General features: G+C 49.6%; 1 protein-coding gene and 1 pseudogene across 1 annotated transcript in view; both read right to left on the reverse strand.

The window, feature by feature from the left end:
* The window catches only part of LOC140912936 (interferon-induced very large GTPase 1-like), a 107,998-nt pseudogene extending 97,236 nt beyond the window's left edge, over positions 1-10,762 (reverse strand).
* LOC140912947 (uncharacterized) overlaps positions 8,259-18,958 on the reverse strand; it is a 43,135-nt gene continuing 32,435 nt past the window's right edge. Inside the window, 1 exon segment of the mRNA XM_078853160.1 lies at positions 8,259-8,345. The gene's annotated coding sequence lies outside the window, so the exon portion shown is untranslated.

The following is an 18,958-nucleotide window of genomic DNA, read 5'->3' on the forward strand; positions in this document are numbered from 1 at the left end:
CCTGCTCCCCCGGGGCAGTCTCTTAGTGCTTTTCGCTCTGTGTAATCCGGGCAGAAACACAGTCTTGCCACAAGTGATTTTACTTCTGATTAAGCAAATTAAAAACAACACAGTTGAACAGTGGGAAGAAATAGGGTGAGCCAGTCTTACCACAAACCCTTTAGAACATGCAACCTACTGGTTGAGAGTCCTGTCCCCCCATCTCTTACTTTCATTGGGCTCTGACATTCAAGCCCTTGTCTGACTGAGGTTCTTTCACTGAGAGTGACTCCCTCCCTTGGGACAGATTAAGCACGGTCCTGCTTTTCTGTATTCCCACAATAATTACAATAGTGGTGACCATATTTCACTACCCCTGCATTCAGTACTAACATAATTTGTGACCCAACACCAGCCAAGTTGATTACAGTGAGTAAAACACCACTCCATCAGCTGAATATCTAGCAAATCTAAGCAAAGCAGGAGCAAAGTGTATTTACATAAACATACCCAGGGTCTCTCCCCCATCCCCAGCCAGCTGTCAGCATCCTGGGAAATGCCCAATTTAGGTAGCTGTCTGGGGAAGTCAAAGTGCCGCAGACTGGCTGAGTACCACCCTGGAGGGAGGGACTCAGACTGGCCTGGAGACTACTGTGTGCCCTGATTCAAGGGATTTGGGTTTGATTCCTGGCTCTGTCCAAGACCCTTTCTCTCTGTGCCTACTTGGTGCCATGGCAGAAAGGAAGCGCTTCTGTGGATCTCAACAGCAGGAGGAGATCTCATCCCTTCCTGCTGCCAAAGTACCAGCCCCAGCCTCGCAAGTCAGAGGGGAATATTTATTGCATGAGGATCTTTATTTAATCTTTGTTGGTAGAGGATCTATGACACACAGCTGCATAGATCTCAATCCACCACTGCTTGTGGAGTCAGTTTCCCGCTCCCTGGGGATACCCACAGTTGTGAGGAACCTGCCCTTAGCGTGAAGCAGCTGTGGCCATGCTGGCCGGGGGTCAGCTCCCTGACTCTCCAAGCCACGGGCAACACACGCCCTCCCCTCTCAGCCCAAGAAGGCTCTGCTGTCTCTCCTCAGCTTAGAGAGAAGCACAATCCTTCGAGCCTCCCCCGGGAGTGCCCAGCCCCTGGTCCCCTGGACACTCACCAAATCACCAGGCCTGCAGTTCCCATAGCAACAGTACCCCCAGCGCACTGGTTACCCCTTGAAGTACAGCTCCGTGTGACACACAGCACCTACAGTCTTTTATAGAGGAAGCCGTTCTAAGTATAACGAAGGGCAGAGAGTCAAAGGGTAGCAAACAGGACACAACGGGTGACAGGTGCACTAAAATCCTAACATGTTCCACAGCTTAAGTGCAACTAACAAGATCCCCCCTTGGCTAAGAAGGTAGTGCTGTCCCCAAAGTCCTCTGCCAGCATGGTTGAAACCCTCTTTCCATGAATCAACACTGGCAACTTGTCTTCTCAAATGAAGGATGCCAGAGTGTCTTTCTGCACCCCCAGATATACCAGCTCTGACCTTTGCTCTCCACCTGAAAACATGGTCTTCCCACATATCACACACACACACTTTACCTCTTCTTGTTAATTTTCCTTGTGTAGTCATAAGAACATAAGAATGGCCATACTGGTCAGACCAAAGGTCCATCCAGCCCAGTATCCTGTTTCCCAATGCCAGGTGCGGAAGTGCTTCTTTTAATATCCTGAGGTTTGTGCTTCTGGTTCAAAAGGATCCCACCGCTCTGCCACCATGTCAGGGTTCCCCCCCCACTCTGAACTCTGGGGTACGGATGTGGGAACCCACATGAAAGACCCCCTAAGCTTATTTCTACCAGCTTAGGTTAAAAACTTCCCCAAGGCACAAATCCTTCCTTGTCTTTGGATGAATACTGCTGCCACCACCAAGTGAGTTAGACAAAGATTCAGGAAAAGGACCACTTGGAGTTCCTGTTTCCCCAAAATATCCCCCCAAGCCCCTTCACCCCCTTTCCTGGGGAGGCTTGAGAATAATCTACCAACCAGATAGGTAAACAAGGTGAGCACAAACCAGACCCTTGGGTTTTTAGGACACTAAAAACCAATCAGATTCTTAAAAAAACAAAAACAGAACTTTATTATAAAGAAAAAGAAGTAAAAGCACTTCTGTAAAATCAGGATGGAAGGTAATTTTACAGGGTAATACGATACAAAACACAGAGGATTCCTGTCTAGGCAAAACTTTAAAGTTACAAAAACAGGGATAAACCTCCCTCTTAGCACAGGGAAAATTCACAAGCTAAAAAAAAGATACTCTAATGCATTTCCTTGCTATTACTTACTATTTCAAGATGTAATTTTAGATGTATCATTCAGTAGGATATGGATTACTTGCTTGGTCTCAATCTTTGTCTCCTGAGAAAACAACAACAGCCCAAAACAAAAACCTTCCTCCAAAGATTTGAAAGTATCTTCTCTCCTTATTGGTCCTTTTGGTCAGGTGTCAACCAGGTTATCTGAGCTTCTTAACCTTTTACAGGTAAAGGAGGGATTTTATGCTACCCTTAGCTGTATGTTTATGACATAAACATTTGAAAATGAGAAACTGACCAATTTTAAAACCCTCTGGCCACGAAATTTATCAAAATGGACTGGGAATGTGGTAGGCCCTAGCGATAAGTGTCTCCCACCTCCTGACTGGAGAAGTGTGTCTCAAGGCATTCTGCCTCTAAGAGAACTGCCTTTAACAACAAGGCCTAGAGAGCATAATACCCAGGACATATATCAGGGCCCCAGGAAGGATCTATATTCCATCACCGCAGCCCAGCCCACATCCCACTGATGGGGTTCCCCCACCCGCAACCCAGACAGCTCCGAGGCAGCACAGGGAAATCCCTGCAGTTAGTATTCCCTGGTGGTTACAGCATGACTACTGGTCCTTTGTTGTTTCAATCTTGGGGCAGAGCATCCTCTGCTAGGAGATTAGAGGAATGTAAATTATCAAGGAAGTAGCAGGCTACTGTTTCTGCCGATTCCCATCTTACAGGCAATACTGGGACAGGATTTCAGAAGAGAAGGTTTATGGCGGACCCTCAGCAGCCATCCTGGCCAGACGGAGCTCTCCTGATACAAGAGGAGGTGGAGGGTTGAGCTAGACAGATCCAGAACTTGTCCCCTTTTGCAGGGTTAAAAATGGACAAGTGGCTTCCTATTGTACTGTGAGCCATCCAGGCCACTGCCTCCTGACACCCCTCACCCCCACCCCACAGGGTCTGCAGCCCATATGCCCCCAAAGGGTCTTCAGGAACATTTCCCCATGTTGCCCCCAGCAGAGAATGGGGCTAAAATCAGGGAGTGTTCTCTGTACAGAGCCCTCCCAGATAGGGCTGGGCAAATAATAGAATGAGGGGGAGGGGGTTCCCTGGCAATTCCAGGAAAAACAAACAGGAAAATTTTCAGTTCAGGTCATACTGAACATGAAGTTTTCCAGCTAATTGAAGACCTTTTGATCCTCCCAAAATCATTCAATGTCAGGCTTTTGTTAAAGCAAAGGAAACGATTCCCAAAAACGGCCAGAGAAGGAGGAAGAGGGGGTGGCTCAGGGGTAATGCCACATGTCCTGAACATCGGAAGGGACTGGGGGAGGGGAAGGGATATTGTCATCTGGAGAGGAATGTCTGTGGAATGTCATCTGAGGAATGTCATCACCTGCTGAACATCTGGAGATACTGGGGAGTGTTGCAGGGGCTGAATATCTGAAGATGCCTGAAGTGATGATCTGGTGAGCCCCCAGAGAGTCCCTATGGGCTTTGGCAAGCTGAGAGTTCCTGCTCATCACACATATTGTCTGGACTCTTATCAGACCATGTGGGATGGCTCCGGCGTGGAACCTGTGCCAGTTCATCACTGTATAAGCAGGAAAACCTCAAATAGGAGTAGAGAGGTTATTTTACCCCTATATTTGGCACTGCTGCCACCTCTGCTGGAATCCTGTGCCTAGTTCCGGTACCCAAAATTCAAGAAAGAAATTGATAAATTGCAGAGGGGACAGAAAAAACCCATAAGAATGATTGAAATGATAGACTCAAGGAGCTCAATCTATTCAGCTTAACAAAGAGAAGGTTGTGGGGTGACTTGATCCTAGTCTATAAGTATTTACATGGGGAACAAATATTTAATAATGGGCTCTTCAATCTAGCAGACAAAAGTTTAACATGATCCAATGGCTGGAAGCTGAATCTAGACAAATTCAGACTGGAAATAAGACATACATTTTTAACAAGAAGATGTGAGTCATTACCCGGTAGACCAACTTGAAAAGGGTCAGACTGGATTCTTTATCACTGACCGTTTTAAAATCAGAATTGGACGCTTTTCTAAAAGCTCTGCTCTAGGAATTATTTCAAGGAAGTTCTCAGGCCTGTGTTACACAGGAGGTCAGGCTGGATGATCACAATGATCTCTTCTGGCCTTGGAATCTAGGGATCTATGAACAAAACCACGGCTCTACAATACAGCTCCAGCACCCTTCTAGCTGGGGTGCTTCTCCACCTTGTTTCATTCCCAGGTATGGTTCCAGTTGGAGACATCAGCGGGTTTAACCCTCCATCCTTCCCCAGAGTTCAGCCCTCTCTGGCCCTCTGGCTTCAGCTGTCCTGCCGAGAGAACCAGCACCCTCCTGCTGCTGCTCTCAGCCTTCAGCCCTCTCCGGCCATGGATCTGTGGTCTGGGGCTGCATGGTGCCCTGGGGGACAGGGCCGCTCTGCGTTCCCGAGCTTCTGCTGTCCTGCCCCCTAGCACTGTTCTGGAGAGGGATCCCTGCTCTGCGCTGGCTCAGCAGGGCCTAGGGGCAGGGTGTCGGGGAGTAGGTCTGTGAGGGGATGCTGGGATGTGAGGGGGTGGGAGGTGCTGGGCAGTGCGGGAGGTTTGTGTATTTTGGGATGCTGGGCAGTGGGGGGGGGGTCTGTGTGAGGCGCAGTGTAGTTGTGATGGTGGGACTGTGGGGAAGGGTACTGGGCAGTGGGGGAGATCTTTGCATGTTAGGGTGCTGGGCAGTGGGGGGTCTGTGGGGGGTGCTGGGCAGAGGTGGTGGGGCTGAGGGTGTGGGGGGGTGCTGGGCAGGGGTGACGGTGTTCAGGGCACTGTGCATTTGTGGGGGGGGGTGCTAGGCATAGTGGGTCCAGGGGTGCTGGGTGGGAGGGCTGTGTGGCATGGCATGGACCCACCCCCACGGGGAAGGGGCACACTGGCAGCACAGGGCTGCGGCTTGTAAACAGTGCTCTTGAACTGGACGAAGCAGGGTTGCCCCCACCGTGCCGTGCCCCATTGTCCTACTAATACATCCCAGAATGACGTTTGCTTTTTTTGCAACAGCGTTACACTGTTGACTCAGATTTAGCTTGTGGTCCACTATGACCCCCAGATCCCTTTCCCCAGTACTCCTTCCAAGGCAGTCATTTCCCATTCTGTAGGTGTGCACCTGATTGTTCCTTCCTAAGTGGAGTACTCTGCATTTGTCCTTATTGAATTTCATCCTATTGACAATGTTGAGACCCATATCTTATCAGGACAATACTGATTAACAACATGTGAGGTTTCGAATTATACCTCACAAGGCATAATTCGTACAAATATTATAACAATAATATGGAGGGTGTGAATACAGGAACGTATTCTGTCACAGCCTCATTACCACATGCGGCAGGGAGTTCCTCAGTTTAAACCTGCAGGGCAGAGACATTGATTTTTTTCCTTTTCAATCAGTTTTAGAAGTTCTCAAGCAGCAAATTTTGATGATTAGCGATGGAAATATTTTGCCAGCAGCTTGCGCGTGTGTGATGAATTCAACATTTACCAATAAAAATCCAGTCCTTCCAAGCATAATTATAAAGCTCCACTTCTTGAATCTCAACCTCTATTGCCATTAAATAATTGTCTGACCTTCACCTATGGCCTGACTCCCAACACATACAAATTCCTACAACCGTGATTATTTAAACTGATAAAAATGGGGGAGGGAGGGATGCTTAAAACAAGTAACTTTCCACATCAAAATTTAAATCAATAGAACTCTTAAAAAAAATGCCTATAAACTAACTTTAATGTTCTCCATCAAAATGATAAAAAAAAGTAAGCAGAATTCTGCCCAGCATAATTTGAGTAACAATTCGCTCGAGTTGGCACTAGGATCTCTTTTAATGGTTGGGGGATGGGCAGTGGCCGGTCTTTCTGCGTCTTGGGGGTGGCAAACATTAGGAGGCAGAGGTGGATCTAGAGCAACTAAGAGGGAGGCAAAGCCGGGGGGCGTTGGCGTCTGGGGGGCTACTGTTTTGGGGCATCGGAAGCAGGGGGGTTGCCAGGGGTTGCGCTCCGGGTCGGGCCAGGCCCCTCGCCCTCCACAGCGTCCTCCATCATCTGCTTGTACTGGCGCTGGAAGAAGCCGAACTGGAAGGAGACAAAGAGGGGAGATGGTGAGAGCCAGACAGACACAGGCTTATAGCGGAGGATGGGGAGAGACAGGCTGTGGGAACCTCCAAAGGAAAGACTCTTGCCCCTTCTCCACCAGCTGGGAGAGCTACGGGCCCCACCCCCAGGGTGATGGGCGGTGGGGGAGGGGTCCAAGCGCTGCCCCACTCCCCTTGCAGAGGGCTGCTGTGATGAGAGCCAGCAGAATCAGGCCCCCACGCTGCTGCCCACGGTGATGGGCAGGTAGTTATAGCCCACGAAGCGCTCCACCACCGTCTGCACCTGGGGGAGAGGAGCTGTGAGATGGGGACCCAAAAGTCCTGAAATTATCAAACCAGACCCCACTTCCTCCCAGAGCAGGGACAGAACCCACGAGTCCTGGCTCCCAGCTCTAACCACTAGCCAATGCTCTCTCTATCCCGGGCACAGTCACTCTGGTACCTGCCGCTGGACGAATCCCTCCTTCTGGGTGTATTTCTGCTCCTCGTATTCAATCCGGGCCTCGCTCACCAGACTCACTTTCTGCTGCTGAGTCTGGAACAGAGAAATTCACTGTCCCTGACCAGAAATGACACAAACCAGCCCAGAGCATCAATCCAGAGGGACCCAGAGCAATGTTCACACAGGGCTGTTCACACAGGGGCAATCCCTTGCCCGGCACTGAGATGCAGCAACCCTCAGGGGTGAGGCGTGGGGGCTGTTCACATGAGGGATCCCTCACCCGGTGCTGAGAGGCAGAGGCAGTTCTCGTACCTGGGAGACCCACTGGAAGCTGAAGTTCCCTTTGATCATGAACTCCAGCAGCTGGTGCATTTCCAGGTAGGTGATTCTGCACCGGATCTTCTTACAGGTGGCCACAGAGAAGTCCTGGGTGCAGAAGGATATCACCGGGTGAGGCAGGGGGCGTGCAGGGGCTCAGCATGGTCATGAGGCTCTGGGTCTGTCTATAGCACGGGGCCCTGTCCCTCCCCCAGCCCAGCCCCACATGCACTGTCTGTGTTAGTGCGGAGGGGAAGGGGCTGGTGGGATCCGCACTGGCCTGTACTCACCAGCAGGGGGCGCTCGCTCATCCGCTTCACAAAGTCCTTCGAACCCGGGGTTCCAGCCTCACTTACGCACTGAGCCAGCTGGGGCTGGGGAGGGAGAGAGACACGGTGTTAATAGGGGCAGGAATGGGCCATGGGACCTTTCACCTCTACAGGGCCCCAGCACAGGGGGCTGGCTGGCTGGCTCAGGAGCTGGGGAAGGGGCAGCGGTGAATGTAACCTGGTAAGGGCCGGTGTGGTGTACTGATAAGAAAAAAGCCGGGCTGGTCCGGTCCGGTCTGCTGTACTAGAAAGCTATTTATAGCCAGCACGGCATACCGGAAAGACACCGTACCGTCCCCAGCTCCTCCATGGAGCTGAGCCTCCTCCAGCTCGTCACATACAGCAGCAGCCTTGCCGAAGGAGATGCAGCTCTGTGGAAGCGTAGGGGGCTGGGAGGGGCAGCGGGGAAAGGCGTAGATGCCGATAGCTCCTCCGGATGCTGTACCGCTCCCAGCCCCCTCTCCCCCCAGGTAATGGGGATGGGAGGGGAAAAGCGTGGGGATCCTGGGCTGGGGACAGGACAGAGTCACAGGGAGGGTCATGTGGGGAGGTGACATGCCCCCACCCCCAATACTGGGAAAAATTAATTTTACTTTCACCACTGGGAAGGGGTCTTCCCCCCCCAGGCAGCCTGTCCCAGCAGGGGGCGCTGTAGGGCCGAGCAGGTGTCACTGGGCCCATCTCACACACACAAGGGCAGGGAGAGGCAGGTACCTTGGAAGGGACGACCTCAGAGGCGTCCCACACCCGGACCCCGCTCAGCTCCACGGGGAACTGGATCGTGACCGAGATGGGGACACTTCGCTGCCGCAGGTTCTTGACCTGAAATAAAAACAGACTCACCATAGGGCACTTCAGGAAGAGAACCCAGGAGCCCTGATCCCCAGCCCCCACTCTAACCCTCAGACCCCACTCCCCTGCCAGAGCTGGGGATAGAACCCAGGAGTCCTGGCTCCCTGCTGCCGGCCTCACCTCGTACTGATGTGTCTCTGGCACACTTGCCCCTGCCTCCTCGGTGGACAAGTTGATGTACTTGATTGAGTCCTTGAGGCTTGGGGAAGCACAGGATGGAAAGAAGGAGAGAGACGAGAGTGTGATGGATGGGGCTAGAGAGCGGCAATAGGTTGGGGCACTGTGCTGCAGGGAAGGGCTCAGTAGGGGGCGCTGTGCTGCAAGAAACAGGGTGAGGACCCAGTAGGGGGCGCTCTCCCTTTGCAGTCAGCGCTGACACCTATGACCAAGTCCAGCGCTAGGGAGCTCTGTGCTGCAGGGCACAGGGGGCCCAGCAGGGGGCACTCTCCCCTCTGTCTCCGCACTAACCTACCTCGTGAGGATGATGAAGATGCCATTCTGCAATATCAAGTTGGGAGTAAGAGGAACCGTGATGGCTGGTTGTATCGACAGCCTGACCGGTTCTGGAAAGCAGTATTGTCCGTGCCATACTGGTGCAATGCGAATCACAGAAGCTGAGTCTTGTCTGAGCTTCATTAAAGTTCTTGGAATCAGTGAAACTGATGGTTAAGCATAATGAAGGCCAAAGATCCTGAGGTTGGGGGTGAGTAAAAATATTCACATGCCTAAGAAGGAATCTGGCACCTCTTTTCTGTTCTCGTGGCAGCAGGCATCAGAGAGGAGGGAGTCTGCCAAAGGATCATGGTAAGCTCCCAGATGGCCTCATGAATAAGCAAAACCACTCTAGCAGGCCCGGCAATATGTCAAATATGAACTAACTTATATGGATTGCCATTAACCAATTCTACCTGTGCACCTAGGGCTGCCCTTTTCATAAGTTTCTGGTGCACTTTATAATTGTCAGGAACCGGGAGGATAATTCAGAGACAGTGGCCTCTGTGATGCCGGCAGGCCAGGTGCCAGCCCATGACAAGGCCCCTAAGTCTCAACTGAACACTGACCTGGAAATGAATCTGGCTCACCTGTACGAACTTTTTAAACACAAGGCCAAAATTAGGATGGAGTGAACACCCGAGCATGCCCATCGGCAGTTCAGAGCCCTAAGGTGGAAACCAGACGTGGCATTTTCCCGACACGCCGACCACATTGTGAAACATTGGGATGCCTGGATATCAGGAGCAAGCGTTAAATCTCTGGAAGATCTGTCTCTCCTAATGCAAATGGAGCCGTTCTTAGAGGATGTTCCTGAGGAGATAGAAAGGTACATCCTAGATGGGAAGCCCAAAACTGCAATTGAGGCGGGGGAGATCAGAGCCAAATGGGTGGAGGTGGTGGAGAAGAAGAAAGCTAGTAGCAGTTGGAGCGGATACCAGAAGGGGCAACCCGACCAAACACCCCACCATCTGGGTCAGCCCAAGGCCCCACCTTGCAAGGAGGAGCCCTCCACACAGCCAGGGAGATCGCAGATGCTTTTTTACCCACCACCCTACTCTCCAACCACCCACCTCGCCCCAACCCACAGTCAGCTGGGCGATACTTTAAGTGTAATGAGCTGGGGCATGTGAAGACCAACTGCCCCAAGAGCACCAGCTGACTGCAACTCATCACCCCAGGGTCCCACCAGGAGCCTTCAGGCCCAGATGCCTCACAAATACCTCCAGAGCGAAGGGAAACTGTGAGTGCGGGTGGGAGGAAGTTTACTGAGTGGAGAGTCACTGGAGCACAGGTGTCAGCTATCCACCAATCCCTGGTGGACCCCAAATTCATCAACCCAGAGGCCCAAGAGATGGTGCAACCCTTTAAGGCCAACTCTTTTAACTTGCCTACAGCCAGGTTGCCTGTCCAATACAAGGGTGGGTCAGGAATACGGACTTTTGCAGTCTATGACGATTATCGCATTCCCATGCTGCCGGTAGAAGACTTAGCCAACCATGTGAGGCTAACAAAATGGGTGGGGATGGTCACCCATGACCAGGCTAAACAGGCCTCTCCACCTAACTCCATTCCTCAGCCTCCTACAGGGACCCGCCAGAGCTGATGGAACCAGACCCCAGACCAGAGTCTATGACAACGGTTGTAGATCCAGTTCCTGGGACCCAGCCAGAACCAGCCCAAGGATCGGAACTGGCAGAGCCCTCAGCCACCAGAGCCCGTGCTTGCAACCCCGCCAGAGTCAGGGGAGCCAGCACCAAAGGGCGCCACAGAGCCTGCACCTGCAGCAGCAGCTCAACCGGCGCAAGAAGCTCAACCGGAGCCTGAAATACAACCCAGTGCACCAGCGGAGAGCGGTTCACAGTCAACGGAGACACCCCTCGCGTCACCCGCATCGCTTCCAGTGGGACCGATGTCTCCAGCATCAAGGGAGCAATTCCACGCCGAACAGGAAGCGGATGAAAATCTTAAGGGAGCTTGAACGGCGGCACCCACTGCCTCTCAGCTCTTCCAATAGGTCCAGGTTTGTTGTAGAAGGAGGACTCTTATACAAGGAAACCCTTTCTGGTGGGCACAAGGAGGACTGGCATCCCCAGAGACAGTTGGTAGTTCCAACTAAGTATAGGGGAAAACTCTTGAACTTAGCCCACGATCACCCTAGTGGCCATGCTGGGGTGAACAGGACCAAGGACCATTTGGGGAAGTCATTTCACTGGGAGGGAATGGGCAAGGACGTTTCTACCTATGTCCGGACTTGTGAGGTGTGCCAGAGGGTGGGAAAGCCCCAAGACCAGGTCAAAGCCCCTCTCCAGCCACTCCCCATCATTGAGGTTCCATTTCAGCGAGTAGCTGTGGATATTCTGGGTCCTTTTCCGAAAAAGACACCCAGAGGAAAGCAGTACATACTGACTTTCATGGATTTTGCCACCAGATGGCCGGAAGCAGTAGCTCTAAGCAAGACCAGGGCTAAAAGCATGTGCCAGGCATTAACAGACATTTTTGCAAGGGTAGGTTGGCCCTCCGACATCCTTACGGATTCAGGAACTAACTTTCTGGCAGGGACCATGAAACATCTTTGGGAAGCTCATGGGGTGAACCGCTTGGTTGCCACTCCTTACCACCATCAAACAAATGACCTAGTGGAGAAGTTTAATGGGAATTTGGGGGCCATGACGTGTAAATTTGTGAATGAGCACTCCAATGATTGGGACCTAGTGTTGCAGCAGTTGCTCTTTTCCTACAGGGCTGTACTACATCCCAGGTTGGGGTTTTCACCCTTTGAACTCATTTATGGCCACAAAGTAAAGGGGCCTTTACAATTGATGAAGCAGCAACGGGAGGGAGTTGCATCTTCTCCAGGAACTAACATTTTGCATTCTGTAACCAACCTGCAAAACACCCTCAAGGACTCTCTAGACCTTGTTTGAGAAAACCTACAAGATGTTCAACAAGAGCCAAAGGCCTGGTATGATAAACATGCCACAGAGCGTTCCTTCCGAGTAGGTGACCAAGTCATGGTCCTGAAAGCGCTCCAGGCCAATAAGATGCAAGTGCCATAGGAGGGGCCATTTATGGCACCTAGGAGCTGTTAATTACCGCATAGCATTCCCAGACCCTACCCTAAAACCTAAAGTATACCATGTTAATTCTCTAAAGCCCTTTTATGCCTGAGAAATCAAGGTTCTCCAGTTTACAGCCCAGGAGAGAGACGATGCTGAGTGGCCAGAAGGAGTCTACTATGAAGGAAAAAGCAATGGTGTCGTAGAAGAGGTGAGCCTTTCCATCACCCTTGGGCATAAGCAGCGACAGCAAATCCAGGAGCTGTGCACCAGCTTCGCACCGATGTTCTCAGCCACCCCAGGACGGACAGAACGAGCGTACCACTCCATTGACACAGGTAATGCTTGCCCACTTAGAGCCCAAGCCTACCGGGTGGCTCCTCACGCCAAAACTGCTATAGAAAGGGAGATGAAGGACATGTTACAGATGGGTGTAATCTGCCCCTCTGAGAGTCCATGGGCCTCTCCAGCGGTTCTGCTTCTCAAACCCGATGGGGAAATTCGTTTTGCATTGACTACCATAAACTAAATGCTGTAACTCACCCAGAAAACTATCCAATGCCATGCACAGATGAACTATTGGAGAAACTGGGACATGCCCAGTTCATCTCCACCTTAGATTTAACTAAGGAGTACTGGCAAGTGCTGCTAGATGACCCCACCAAGGAAAGGTAAGACCCATGTAGGGCTGTATGAATTTAATGTGCTCCCTTTCGGACTGCAAAATACACCCGCCACCTTCCAGAGACTGGTAGATAACCTTCTGGCTGGATTGGGGGAATTTGCAGTAGCCTACCTTGACGATGTGGCTATATTCTCAGATTTATGGGCAGAACACCTGGAACACCTCCAAGCTGTCTTTCAGCATATAAGGGAGGCAGGATTAACCGTTAAGGCCAAAAAATGTCAAATAGGCCTAAACAGGGTAACAGGTACCTTGGACACCAGGTGGGTCAAGGAACTATCAACCCCCTACAGGCTAAAGTAAATGCTATCCAAAATTGGCTTGTCCCTATGTCACAGAAACAGGTCCAATCCTTCTTGGGCTTGGCTGGGTATTATTGACGATTTGTACCACACTACAGCCAAATTGCCACCCCACTGACAGACCTAACCAGGAAAAAACAGCTAAATGCCGTTCAGTTGACCGAAAAGTGTCAAAAAGCCTTTAACCAGTTTAAGGCAGCCCTTACGTCTGACCCTGTACTAAGGGCCCTGGACTTTGACCAACTTTTCGTCATAACCACAGGTGGTGTAGGAGCAGTTTTAATGCAGGAAGGACCAGATCAGCAATTCCATCCTGTCGTGTTTCTCAGCCAAAAAACTGTCTGAGAGGGGAAGCCACTGGTCAGTCTCGGAAAAAGAATGTTACGCCATTGTGTGTGCTCTAGAGAAGCTACGCCCATACGTTTGGGGACGGCGTTTCCACCTGCAAACCGACCATGCTGCGCTGAAGTGGCTTCACACAGTCAAAGGAACTAACAAAAAACTTCTTTGGTGGAGTTTAGCTCTTCATGACTTTGATTTTGAAATACAACACATTTCAGGAGCCTCTAACAAAGTGGCTGATGCCCTCTCCCAGAAAGGTTTCCCAGAATCAGCTGGGTAAAAATGTCCCCGGATTCTAAGTCAACGTAGTCCTTGAAATGTGAAAAATACTGTTGAGTTCTCCATGTAATTGGTAGTAAAATTAGAGGTGCGTGTATCTTATTAACTCTGTTTCCTAAACCTCCAGGAGGAAATCCCAGTCAGTGTGGACCTGACCTGAACCAGGCTGGCCAGCACCGTCTGTGATTTGGGGGGCATGTGATAAATGAAGGGGGGAGGGGTAGCTCCCTTTTATGGACACCTAGCCAGCCAGCCAGCTATAAAATCCATGTTAGTAGCTGTTCTCTACTTGCTTTACCTGTGAAGGGTTAAAAAAGCCCATAGGTAAAAAGGAAGGGAGTGAGCAACTGACCAAAAGAGCCAAGGGGAGGGCTAGAACTTTTTAAAATGGGGGGCGGGGGGAAACTTTCCCTTTGTCAGTGGTAAAGCTATGCTGTAAAAAGCTGTGAACCAGGTATGAAAATCACCAGATCATACCTGGAACTACTCAATTTGAAACCCCAGATATGTAAGTAGATCAGGAAACGTCTAGGAAGGCGCGATTAGCTTCTCTCTTTTATTTCTGTAAGGCTTGTGGACTCCTCTGTGCTAACCCCCAAAATCCTTTTGTTTTGCTGGTAACCATTAAGCCGGACCTCAAAAAAAAAAAAAAAAAAAAACCATTCTTGATGCTTAATTATTAGATTTGCTCTTTTTAAGTCTAGCAATAGCCTAAGTTCCAGACGTATTTTCTTTCTTTTGGTTTCTAATAAAATTTACCTTTGTTCACAACAGGGTTGGGGTTTTTTTTGTGTCCTAAGAGGTTTGTGCAGATGCCGTTTCACTAGGTGGTGACAACAGCTAATTTCATTCGTTTTCTTTCTCAGCTCTTCCCCGGAGGGGTGGGGAAGAGGGCACGAGGGCACCCCACAGGGAGGAATTCCCAAGTGCCCCTTCCTAGGTTCAAAGCGTTTTTTTGTGTTTGGGTGGTGGCAGCATCTACCCATCCAAGGTCAGAGAGAAGCTGTGACCTTGGGAGTTTAATACCAGCCTGGAGTGGCCAGTATCCATTTTTAGAATCCTTGCGGGCCCTCAGCTTCTGCACTCGGAGTGCCAGGGTGGGGAATCAGCCTGGACAGAGGGCCTGAGCTTCAAACACTGTTAATTCCCCCTTTGAAAAATTGCCCTTTATAGATGTGACAGCGAGGACGTGTGGCCTCCCTCTGAGGCTGACAGGGAGGGACGCCCATGCATTCCTACAGCGGGATAAAGCAGTGCTGTCCTGTCTTGTACAGTAGCACAAGCTGCTTAAAGAAACACATACGTGCGAAGAGCTTTCCACTTTGATTTATTATCAATAGTCACAGGTGCTTTTAACTTGAGCTGTTTGACCCCATCTTCCCCTCAGTCCATTCCAGTGTCTCCCAGGACACTGCATTTCTGATGCTTGCAGATGAACCTATGCTTTCAATTTTCACTGTTAATTTTCACTGGCTCCCGTTGTGAGGCCTGGGAGTGTCAGTTCAAAGTTTTCTTCACTGCAGATGTGTGTTTCCAAAGTAGTAAGAACGCCTAAATATCACTTTTAATCTGCGGACCACAAAGGTGGGTTTCATAATTGCTATTTTATGGGTGGGGAAACCTCAGAAACAGATGCAAAATTATTTTCCCAAGGTCACACAGTGAGTGAATGCACAATGGGGCCATAATTAAGGATATTTCTCATGGCAGTTTTTAGGGGGAAATCTGATGTGAAGAGGGCAAAGTTACAGAAGTGTTACTTTAAAGTATGTCCCAAGTGTCAAATAGTGCTTTGCATTTCAAGGCTGCTTCATGGAGTAGCTAGTCCTTGAACCCACAAAGGGAGAGGCCATTCTTGATGAAGTGGCGCACAGTATCTGGTCCAAAAGATTCATAGAGTATGATGGCTCAGTGATAGCAACCATGATGTAATTAAATTTCACAACCTTGTTGGGGGGGGGGGGGAATACCAAAGAAACCCACCACAATAGCACTTAACTTCCAAAAGGGGAACTACACAAAAATGAGGAGGAAATGGAAATAAAAATAAAGAGTGAAATGCCTGCAAGCTGCATGTAAACTATTTAAAACACCATAAGAGGCCCAAACTAAACATATTCCCCAAATAAATAAATAAATAAAACAGGGAAAAACGTGACCACTGCTAAAGAGCAGAGTAAAAAGGGTTCTTAGAGGCCAAACAGCATCCTTTAAAAATTGGAACTCAAATCCTACTGAAGAAAATAGAAAGGAACAAAAACTCTGGCAAATCAAGTGTAAAAGTATAAGCAGGAAGGCCAAAAATGAATTTGAAGGCTAACAAGCAAAACACTAACAGCAAAAAGTTGTTTAGAAGTAGGAAGGCTGCCAAACAATCAGTGGGGCCACTGGACCATCAGGGTGCTAAGGGAGCACCCAATTAGCTTCTCCGCAATGGCCAGAAGACAAGGCCATTGCGGAGAAGCTAATTATTTGTATTGGTCTTCACAGCTGAGGATGTGAGGGAGATTCCCATACCTGATCCAATCTTGTTAGGTGACAAATCTGAGGAACTGTCCCAGATTGAGATGTCAGAGTTTTTGGAATAAATTGATTAATGAAACAGTAATATGTCCTCAGGACCAGATGCGATCCACCCAAGAGTTCTGGAGCAACTTATATATGAAATCCCAGAACTACTAACTGTGGTACATAACCTATTATGACGTCCCAGGACTTGACCTCAGGCTTACACATCCCCAAACAGCTGTCACATCCTGGCTTCCACCCAATGGCTATTGAAGTCAAGTGGGCTGAAAAGCTACTGGGGTTATAGGCATCACCCACGAGCGCTCTGACTGGAGTACTGCCCAGCTCCGCTGATTGGTCCTACTACGCTATTTAAGCCAGGAGGCGGAACAGGACATTTGTCTGAGCAACAAGGTCGTTTCCTGTTGTGGCTGCATTGGACCCTGCTTGTGCCTATCTCCTGCACTCATCCCTGCTCCTGGCTTCACTCTTGTTCCCACCATGCTCCTGCTCTGTGCTTGATCCTTGTGTCTCCTCCTGCCCTTATGCCTCACCTCCAATCCTCAGTGACCCGTCCTGGCTTTGACCCCATCCTCTGACTCCTGATCCTGGCTCTGGAATTTGGTATCCAACCTTGGCTCTGACCTTCAGCTTCAATTCCTAGTTCTGACTCTGGCTTGACCCCTGGCTCTGGTAACTGGTAGTTGACTGGTGCTGACCCTTGGCTTCGTTCCCCAACCTGGATGCCTGCTCCACCCACTAGATCTCACTCCTGCTCTTCTAGGCCAGGCCACGTACACTCCACTCCATGACACCTATCCATTAAATCAGCCTCTGTAGCAGAAGACTGGAGGATAGCTAATTTAACATTTTTATTTTATTTTTTTAAAAGAAAAGGCTCTAGAGGTGATCCAGGCAATTACAGGCTGGTAAGCCTAACTTCAGTACCAGACACACTGGTCAAAACTATAGTAAAGCACAGAATTATCAGACACACACACGAGCGTGAATTGATGGGGAAGAGTCAACGTGGTTTTTGTAAAGGGAAATCATGCCTCACCAATCTATTAGAATTCTTTGAGGGAGTCACCAAGCATGTGGACAAGGGTGACCCAGTTGATATAGTGTACAGTAACTCCTCACTTAAAGTCGTCCTGGTTAACGTTGTTACATTGCTGACCAATTAGAGACCGTGCTCATTTAAAGTTGCACAGTGCTCCCTTATAACGTCATTTGGCAGCTGCCTGCTTTGTCCACTGCTTGCAGGAAGAGCAGCCCGTTGCAGCGAGCTGGTGGGGGCTTGAAACCAGGGTGGACCGACAGCCCCCCTAAATTCCCTGTGCAGCAGCCACTCAGCATGCTACCCATTGCCAGCAGTTCAGCTGTCCCTCCCCCGGACTGCCATGTGCTGCTCCTGCCCTCTGCCTTGGAGCTGCTCCCAGGAGCCTCCTACCTGCTTTGTGGGGGGGGAAGGAAAGAGGGATGCTAAAGTCAGGATGTGTCCCCTCCCTGCTACTTTACCCCATTTCCACAGAGTGGGGCGGGGGGGGGGGGAGGGAGAGACACAACAAGGCTCAGGACAGAGGGAGCTTGCTGGTAGTAGCTGCTGTCTCAACTTTCTGATCTACTTAAAAAGGCAATGTACTTAGAGTGGCATCAGCGTACTTAAAGGGGCAATGTGCATCTCTCTCACACACAGGGTGTGTGTCTCTGTCTCTCTCTGCCATGCTGTCTCCCCTCCCTTGTAGGGTGTGAGGCTACATTAACAACAGTGTGTTAACCCTTGAGAGCTCAGCCGAGTGCTAGCTCATCATTGAGCAGTAAGGCATTCCCTGGGAAATATCCACCCTCTGACTTCACCACCTCAACCAAGCTTCACAATCATCATTGCTGTGCACAGTATTAACTTGTTTGTTTGTTTAAAACTTTTATATACAGTATTTTGTCTGACCAAAAAAAAAATTCCCTGAACCTAACTCCCCCTATTTATATTAATTCTTATAGGGAACTTGGATTCGCTTAACATCGTTTCGCGTAAAGTAGCATTTTTCAGAAACATAACTACAACGTTAAGCAAGGAGTTACTGTACTTGGACTTTCAGAAAGCCTTTGACAAGTTCCCACACCAAAGGCTGTTAAGCAAACTAAGCAGTCATGCGACAAGAGGGAAGGTCCTCTCCTGGATCAGTAAGTGATTAAAAGACAGGAAACAAAGGGTAAACATAAATGGTCAGTTTTCCCAGTGGAGAGAGGTTAAACAACAGGGTCCCCCAAAGATCTGTCCTGGGACCAGTGCTATTCAACATATTCATAAATGATCTGGAAAAAAAGACGAAACATTGAGGGGGCAAAGTTTGCAGAGGATACAAAGTTATTCAAGGCAGTCAAGTCCAAAACCGACTCTGAAGGGATCTCAAAAAGCTGGCTGACTGAGGAACAAAATGGCAGATTGAATTCAATGTTGGTAAGTGCAAAGTAACGTGCACATTGGAAAATAGAATCTCATCTGTATGTACAAAGTGATGGAGTGTGCACCCCAAAACAGATCACCAGTCTCCATAATGGGACACTCTGATGCACCCCAAGACAACAATCCCAAAACACGAGGAAATGGCTGCAAGACATTCAGGTAGGTGAACAATCAAACCATGTAACGACCATCACCCAGTGAAGTTAGGCGGGCAGACAGACAGACACACGAACACTGAGTTCAGGGAAAAGGAACCAGAAAACTAAAAGAAGGCAGGAAGCAATTATCAGAAAGACCCCCTGTCATAAATATAAAGGGAAGGGTAAACACCTTTAAAATCCCTCCTGGCCAGAGGAAAAACCCTTTCACCTGTAAAGGGTTAAGAAGCTTGGATAACCTCCCTGGCACCTGACCAAAATGACCCATGAGGAGACAAGATATTTTCA

This window comes from Lepidochelys kempii, chromosome 6 (genome assembly GCF_965140285.1).
Source record: "Lepidochelys kempii isolate rLepKem1 chromosome 6, rLepKem1.hap1, whole genome shotgun sequence".
Lineage (NCBI taxonomy): Eukaryota > Metazoa > Chordata > Testudines > Cheloniidae > Lepidochelys > Lepidochelys kempii.